The sequence below is a fragment of the Salmo trutta genome, chromosome 24 (genome assembly GCF_901001165.1).
Source record: "Salmo trutta chromosome 24, fSalTru1.1, whole genome shotgun sequence".
NCBI lineage: Eukaryota > Metazoa > Chordata > Actinopteri > Salmoniformes > Salmonidae > Salmo > Salmo trutta.
The window spans coordinates 18362908-18372378 of NC_042980.1; positions in this window are offsets into that span (position 1 = coordinate 18362908).

Here is a 9471-nt window from a genome sequence, read left to right on the forward strand (position 1 = left end):
TACAAAATGCTCATCATGACTGGAACCCTGCTGCCAATTGTTAGTGGTCTCTTTGGCACTAGCAGTAATGGAGTATCTTAATGAATTGAGATATTCACACATACAGTGCATTCAGAAAGTATTCAGTTCCCTTGACTCTATCCACATTTTGCTACATTGCAGCCTTATTCTAAAATGGATTAAACCTCCCCCAATCAATCTACACACAATACCCCATAATGACAAAGCAAAAACAGGTTCCGAAATTTTTGCAAATGTATTTAACATAAAAAATTGAAATATTAAATTTACATAAGTATTCAGACCCTTTACTCAGTACTTTGTTGAAGCACCTTTGGCAGCGATTACAACCTTGAGTCTTCTTGGGTATGATGCTACAAGCTTGGCAAACCTGTATTTGGGGAGTTTCTCCCATGCTTCTCTGCAGATCCTCTCAAGCTCTGTCAGGTTTGATAGAGTGTCGCTGCACAGCTATTTTCAGGTCTCTCCAGAAATGTTTAATTGGGTTCAAGTCCGGGCTTTGGCTGGGCCACTCAAGGATATTCAGAGACTTGTCCCAAAGCCACTTCAGTGTTGTGTCGGCTGTGTACTTAGGGTCGTTGTCCTGCTGGACGGTGAACCTTCGCCCCAGTCTGAGGTCCTGAGCGCTCTGGAGCAGGTTTTCATCTAGGATCTCTCTGTTCTTTGCTTCGTTCATCTTTCCCTCGATCCTGACTAGTCTTCTAGTCCCTGCCACTGAAAAACATCCTCACAGCATGATGCTGCCACCACTATGCTTCACCTTAGGGATGGCCCCACGCTTCCTCCAAATGTGATGCTTGGCATTCAGGCCAAAGAGTTCAATCTTGGTTTCATCACACCAGAGAATCTTGTTGGTTTTTGCTCTGATATGCACTGTCAACTGTGGGACCTTACATAGACAGGTGTGTGCCTTTCCAAATCATGTCCAATCAATTGAATTTACGACAGGTGGACTCCAAGTTGTAGAAACATCTCAAGGATGATCAATGGAAACAGGATGCCCCTGAGCTCAATTGAGTCTCATAGCAAAGGGTCAGATTACTTATGTAAATAAGGTATCTGTTTTTTATTTGTAATAAATTAGCAACATTTTTAAAAACCTGTTTTCACTTTGTCATAATCGGGTATTGTGTGTAGATTGATTAGGGAAAACATTAATTTAATACATTTTAGAATAAGGCTGTAACAAAATGTGGAAAAAGTCAAGGGGTCTGAATACTTTCTGAATTAACTGTAAATACCTCAAATTCAAACTATCAAATACCAATGATTTCAAGGGTGTTTGCGATTGAATAGCTCTGCTCTAGTGCATATCTACTCCATCAAGAACAAAATGAGAACTTCTAAAGCATGAGACACTGTGGCATCAGTTGAGTTCCATCGATTCCTATAGATAGTTGATGAGGGGAGAGTGTACATACAGTACAATCTTAAATGTATTTTATAAAGCAATTTTACATCAGCAGTTGTCAAAGCGATTTACATATACCCACCATAAAACCACAAAAACAAGCAATGAAGAGGCAGAAGTGCAGTGGATAGGAAATACTCCCTAGAAGGCAGGAACCTAGGAAGAAACCTAGAGAGGAACCAGACTCCGAGGGGTAGCCAGTCCTCTTTTGGCTATACTGGGTAGATATTTAGGAGTACAGCATGTGGGTGGACAGGACGTCTCCTTGTTCGAGCGGTGTTCGGCGGTCGACGTCACCGGTCTTCTAGCCATCGCTGCTTCATTTTCATCATTCCATTTGTTCTGTCTTGTTTCCTTCACACCTGGTTTGCACTCCCTAATCACACTGCATGTATTTATTCCTCTGTTCCCCTCCATGTCTTTGTGTGAAATTGTTTTGTGTTACATGGTGTTTCGCGTATAGCTGGTTTGTTCCGTGTATTATGTACGCGTAGATGGTTTGTTTGTTTAAACCTTATTCAGGTTGTGATTTCTCGCGCTGTACACTTTGCCTGCCAAATAAAGTGTGCACTTGTTTCACAACTCTCTGCTCTCCTGCACCTGACTTCTTTACCAGCAGCGCCCAGCCTTAACACTTGGACCATTACAACAGATCCGTAGATTTCAGCACTAGAAGCTCTCCTATCTCTAGATCTCCCGCTCCTCTCCATGAAAACATCGTTAACCTGAGAAGCTTGGGGGATCCATCATTGCCAGGCCACAATGTTAATGACCAGTCAGTCTGCCTCTTTGTGAGCATAAGCGATGGTAATAAGTCACCTCCTCTCATCCCTCCCATTCTCATTACCACAGTCATCTGCCTCTGATGAAAGAAAGAACCCTCAACTCAATGCTCTTTAGAATTTCTATGACAAGCTTTGATTAGTGGCATGCTGTGGCATTTTTTGTTGTTATTGAGAGATCTGTCTGTATCAGATTTGATGATCAGTAACAGAGATGCAGATATGCAAGACAACCTAATTACCCCAAAAGATGTTACTGAAACCTCTCTCATCCCTGTTGTGCCAGCTGGTGCATCAGGCAGCAACAAAGGCTCTACCCTTCTGGCGGTCTTTGGACATTTCTCCACTGTGCCCGGGCTCAAACTGAAGAAAAATAAATAATAATAATAATAATAATAATAATTTACAATATTAATGTTTTATTGTCACATACATCGAATAGGTGCAGTGAAATATGTTGTTTTACAAGGTAAAAATAAATGACAATAAATTGCAGATCAATGTGGGACACTTTAAGTGCTCTTGTACTTGTGTAGTAACAATGTAATTGCTCTATTATAATGTTATTGATAAAAAAAATGACTCAATTTTACATCGTCATTAAAGCTAGAATCCTCAGTTGTTACATACATGAGCTAAGTTCAACTGTAGTACCCCATCAGAACCGGAATATATAAGCTTGTTCAACTCCAATGTTTGAAAACAATGTAAATATAAACAAACACTGTATAGCCTCAAATTTATTTAAACTATCATTTTTACATCATGGATGGTCAGTCCTTGTACCCATAGCTCAGTCTATGAATTTGAGAGTGGTTACATTTCTCCAGGCCCCTCCCTTTAATCAAAACAGAGGCAGGGTGGCCGCTTTGTTATTGTTTTAACTAAGGATTCTTGCTTTAATGCACGATTGACACTAAGTGTACAAAACATTAGGAAAACCTTCCTAATACTGAGTTGGACCCGCCTTTGCCCTCAGAACAGCCTCAATTCAACAGAGCATGGACTATAAAAGGTGTCGAAACCGTTCCACAGGGATGCTGGCCCATGTTGACTCCAATGCTTTCCACAATTGTATGAAGTTGGCTGGATGTCCTTCGGGTGGTGGACCATACCCCGCTCAAAGGCACTTAAATCTTTTGTCTTGCCCCTTCACCCTCTGAATGGCACACATGCACAATCCATATCTCAATTGTCTCAAGGCTTAAAACTCCTTCTTTAACCTGTCTCCTCCCCTTCATCTACGCTGATTTGAAATGGATTTGATGTGTGACACCAATAAGGGATCACAGCTGTCATCTGTCATGGAAAGAGCATGTTAATGTTTTGTATTCCCAGTGTATATAAAAACACAGGGAAATCAGGTTTTTGACTGCTCTGCCCCTTTAAATGAAGCATGTCAAATGTCATGGTATATTCTTGTGTGTAATAATATAACGTTGACAATTTAATTTAGACAAAGCTTTTTTTATTGTTAAAATCGCCCCCAAAGAAATTCTCAAAAATAAAATGAATACTCTCATAAGTGTTCGAATACTGAACGGCTGTTCGGATATCCGGATATTCGATTAACCGCGCCCATCCCTAAGTCAGATGCTATCTTCTTCCCCATAGCAGTGCTGATCTCTGTGAGGATGTTATTCTCATCATTGGTTACGTCTATTTTTTTCACACTCAGTGTACTTGAAATGTCAAACTATAGGCTTGTATTGTAGGTTAGGGATTCAGTCGTAAGTGACAGATGTTCCTGGCCTTGTTGGTACACTTGTTTGTGCTGTAATATAATGTAAAAGTGCTGTAAGGTAATTCTCGGCTCTGTTAAATGGGGTCATAAAGACTTATGATGCGTTTCCTAAACATATTTGATCAGGCCTCTCCAAACTCCACCTCATCTGCTTAATTTAATGAGCTGCTCAGAATCAACGAGTACATGAATACCTTCTAGATGGATGCCCTTTGCAGAGCACAATATCAGCAATCAGAATGTGTGTGTGTGTGTGTGTGTGTGTGTGTGTGTGTGTCTCACTCTCTCCCGTCCCCTCCCAGCCATCATGGAGTGTGGAACACAGAACATTGTGATGGAACCTGATTGACAATGAGTCCCATAAGTTACTTGACCTTGACTTTCAGTTAACGCTTTCATGTCAGGTCATCCTCCTATTAAGAGAACACCTTCTCTACTCTTGGGCTGCCTTTTCATTACTGGCTTTTTCTGGCTCCATCTCAACTGTATACCTCCTCATTATTTAATTCTCCAGTTTTCTCACCTTTTGTGCTTAAATGTGTCTGTAGACTTCACCTCATCAAAGCGCATGCATCTCAACTGACACACAGACAGTTAAGAGGCCTAGTAGGAATACGAACGGACACTATCAAACTGTTATTGAGTACCTACGGTAAGGTAAGGTAAAAATGGACGGAAAATGTGAAACCCAATACACTCTGATGTGTGATGTCAGGTGGATTGAGCTTCATTATATCTCTCAGATATAGGACAGACCCTTAAAAACATACTTCCTTTTAAATCGATTTTTTAACAGATTCATTTCTATGGGCTAATAGCAGTAAGGCCAAGTCAAATGTTTCATCAAATATCTGGATTTTATATATACACACCTACAGGGGTCCTTTAATTGATCCTTGGTATGCCCATCTTAAAAACAATTCCATATGTTATGCCATTAGACTCTAGGGGGGATATTAATCCAGTGATTGTGCCCTTATGCAGGAGACCTGAGACTAAAGCTTTCCTTGCAGTTTTCACTACCATCATTTTTACATGCCAAGGACTCTACTATGGAAGTCAATGGTCATTAGCAGATGGAATGGCTGTCCTGCCACTGCTGTTTACTCTATTTCCACTGCCTGACGCTCTGAAACAAAGGCTCTGTGAGAGCCCTCTGAATGAGTGTGACAAACATGCTAATGCTCACTACACTGCGGCTAGTCGTGCGGGACTTTAAGTCGGCCCCATTGAAAGGATTTAGTCCAGCGCTGGGGCCTTAGCTTTGTGTGAGGAAGGGGTCTTTTGGTCCTGGAGGATGAAAAGGATTCCCAGGGATAAGGCACAAAGCGACCTGTCCATCAGACCAGCCCCACAGCACCATGGCAGCTGTCACCGCGGTGCCCTCTCAGTTTCAAAACAACGTTAGAGATATTAAAGTTAGGCTCATTTGAATAATTTTGAATGGGAGGATATTCAAATACATTAAGCAGGCTATTCATGTTTAAGCGGGCTATGGCCAGGGATAAACACTGGTTATAGAATCGGGAGGAGAAGAGCTGAAAGCGAAAGATGAGAATTGTTTTCAAGTGCTTGCGGGAAACACTTCCCATTTTGAAACTACAATCCACAAACTGTCCTCAGCGGTGATGGCTAAATTATTGCACACAAACAGTGCACAAATACTATCTGGTTCCTGTTGCTCTGTATCATTATAACTTGTTTCAACTGGTGCGAAATGAACCCCTAATATGAGCAACTCCAGCACAGGGCCAGCTCCCCAAGAAAATGTACCGCCCAATGAATCCTTCAGGAAAAGGAAGCAAGAATGAACAGAATGAATGCTTTGTCTCTGCATCAACGGTTTACTTCTTATTGTTTCAACATCCTTCCAGCTCTAAACTATGTATAGCATAAACCAGGAAATAGATTAGCAGTAATGATTCCATTTGGGAGCTTCTTTTCACGGACTAAACTGTGACCGTTACCCTGTATAGTGTTTTCGGAGGCGCTCCTCATATTCCCTGGCCCCTGTGTGGTGATAGGCTCTTTGGCACAGGGCATCACATTTCATTTGCATTTCTGATCGTGATCTAACCACACAACTATTTGCAAACGCCACTGTACTCAAGATGGGTCCTTTTGATCACATAACGAAGATGGAGAATGTGATATCAGCCACTCGTAAAAAGAGAGGGCCATCATAAAAATGGTAGCAGTGTGGGAGTGTGGTTGTTCAATTGGAAAATGAAAGAGCTGTCAGTGAGAGATCTGTACTGTCATTTAACAGTTAAACGAGGGGCTAGTGTATCAGGACTTTATTTCATGCAACACATGTAGTAATAGGGGTGCTACTCTTAATGAGGGCTGATGCTGAAATACATTGTATGCTACAGTAGTTCCTTCCAACTTCGGTATTGAGAGATTTTCCCTCAAATAGAACACCTTAACTGACCTCTGTTGACCTCACTTCTGACCTTTTCTCACCATTACATCTAGGTTGTCACACCTTTTACACACCTCTAACAATATAATTCTCTAATGTGTATTTACAATGCAAGTGTTCTTTTTCCATAGCACACACTAGAGGCAGATAAGCAATCACAACCCTCTTTGCATGTTAGTTACCAGTAGGTTTGTGTATTTAGTCAAATTTACGCAGCTCACTCCGACACTGCTTCAGGCTTATTGGGCTTCTGTACATGTTCTAACCACAGTATAAACAGAACATGTTCTATCAGCTCTCATTGGCAAGTGGGTTACTTCCAGATGGAGCTCTTTGATATGCAGTGCATTATTTCCTTCTTATTGGAACCGCCATCATAACGTTGACAAAATGGCCGTTAAAAGGATAGGCCTCGGTGTTTGCCGTTGTACAGGTTAAGCAGGGCTCTGAGAAATGAGTCTTTTAGCAGCACTAAAGTGGCTAGTGATCGATGGTGGAAGATGAGAGGCGCCGATGCGGGCTACGCTTGAGAGTGACATAGAGCAGCTTGCCAGAATGACTTTACAGTGTGCAGGAGCTCCCACCAGGCAGATCTGGTATCTGGGTTCACACAAGGACATAAGGGGATAAGGGTTGTCACTGCACTGAAGTCACTCAGTCAGTCACCACAAGTTCAACTGTAAGGGGAGATGCTACCATCTATCTTTTAGGTTAATCTGATATGAGACATTGGCAAGGACAGAGGCAAGATATCCTAGTGGTTTTATTGAAAACCAAAGCTCAGTGTAAATCTGAATGAATCTGCTGTTTGCCCAGGAGTGCTTCCAAACAGGCGCCAGGAGGGTGATGCTCCTGGAGAGAAGTTGTCCAAAGTCCACCTCTAATAATAGATTTAGGGCTAAAACGATCTCCTCTCGGGCACTCGCCTTGTGGACAGCTCCATGTTCATGGGTGTGAAGAACTGTGGAAGGGGATGTGAACCTGAATCACACACAGTGTACACCTCTACTCATTGCAAAGGACATACACAGTGTACAACACATTAGGAACACCTGCTTTGACCAGGTGAATCCAGGAGAAAGCTATGATGCCTTATTGATGTCACTTCAAATCAAATCAAATCAAATTTATTTATATAGCCCTTCGTACATCAGCTGAAATCTCAAAGTGCTGTACAGAAACCCAGCCTAAAACCCCAAACAGCAAGCAATGCATGTGAAAGAAGCACGGTGGCTGGGAAAAACTCCCTAGGAAAAACTCCTGAGAAAGGCCAAAAACCTAGGAAGAAACCTAGAGAGGAACCAGGCTATGAGGGGTGGCCAGTCCTCTTCTGGCTGTGCCGGGTGGATATTATAACAGAACATGGTCAAGATGTTAAAATGTTCGTAAATGACCAGCATGGTCAAATAATAATAATCATAGTAATTGTCGAGGGTGCAACAAGCACGTCCGGTGAACAGGTCAGGGTTCCGTAGCCGCAGGCAGAACAGTTGAAACTGGAGCAGCAGCATGGCCAGGTGGACTGGGGACAGCAAGGAGTCATCATGCCAGGTAGTCCTAGGGCTCAGGTCCTCCGAGAGAAAGAGAGAAAGAAAGAGAGAATTAGAGAGAGCATATTTACATTCACACAGGACACTGGATAAGACAAGAGAATACTCCAGATGTAACAGACTGACCCTAGCCCCCCGACACATAAACTACTGCAGCATAAATACTGGAGGCTGAGACAGGAGGGATCAGAAGACACTGTGGCCCCATCCGATGATACCCCCGGACAGGGCCAAACAGGCAGGATATAACCCCACCCACTTTGCCAAAGCACAGCCCCCACACCACTAGAGGGATATCTACACTTGTTAAATACACTTCAAATCAGCTTAGATGAAGGGGAGGAGACATGTTAAATAAGGATTTTTCCGTCTTGAGACAACTGAGACATCGATTGTGCATGTGTGCCATTCAGATGGTGAATGGGCAAGACAAAAGATTGACGTGCCTTTGAACGGGGTGTGGTAGCAGATGCCAGGTGCACCGGTTTGAGTGTGTCAAGAGCTGCAAGGCTGGTGGGTTTCACGGTAAACATTTCCCCTGTGTATCAAGAATGGTTCATCACCCAAAGCATATCCAGCTAACTTGACAACTGTGAGTTAACATGGGCCAGCATCCCTGTGGAATGCTTTCGACAGCTTGCAGAGTCCATGCCCCGACGAATTGAGGCGGTTCTGAGGTCAAAAGGGTGTGCAATTCAATATTAGGAAGGTGTTCCTAATGCTTTGTACACTCAGTGTATAACCTACCAATATAATCTAAAAAATGTATGCAAAAAAGGTAGATCTAGCTAGCGTCATCATCAACCTGTAAGGGCTCTATATATGCACTTCCTCTGATCCTGTGCTGTCATGTCATTTGATCAAGCAATTAACCCCTCTGACATTGAAATACCCCTCTAATGAGCTAGCTAGCTGGTCACCTTCCCATGAAACTTGCATAGGTGCCAGGCAGACAGGGTAACCCTCACTGAGCAGATCCACTGTCAGATCGTTACCTAACGAGATTAGGGGATGGAGAAAACCCTGTCTGCCCTTCTACCACCCCTCTTTAGCATATACTTGCCCCTCCAAAGCATGGGAAGGGGGACAGGGCTCCTACCCTTAATCTAATACAGAAGCCTAAAGCCCATAAGTGAACCATGCTGGCCTTCCCAAGTTACAAAGCTCAGGGTTGAAGCCTACAGAGCGATTGAACATGATTACTGTAGAGGAAGAGGTGGAAACTATGATGTTTTAGGCATCACGATAAACAAACAAGTTCAAAACTCTTGGGTGGTAAGTATATTGGATGGTACTCTGTTTTGAACTTTTCTGGACCCACTGTTGCTTTCCCTCTGACCTCCAGAGTCAAGCACAGAGGTACACATTGGAGAGTTCTCGCAAATAACAAACTGCTTGATGAAATAAAGTGGCTTTTTAATTACTGGAGAGAGGCCATTAGCTGCATCCACCCACACATAAACACACACACACACACAACTCAGGCTGGCACAGCAACTGCACCTCGATGGAAATACACACAGCAGGGAGCTCATCTC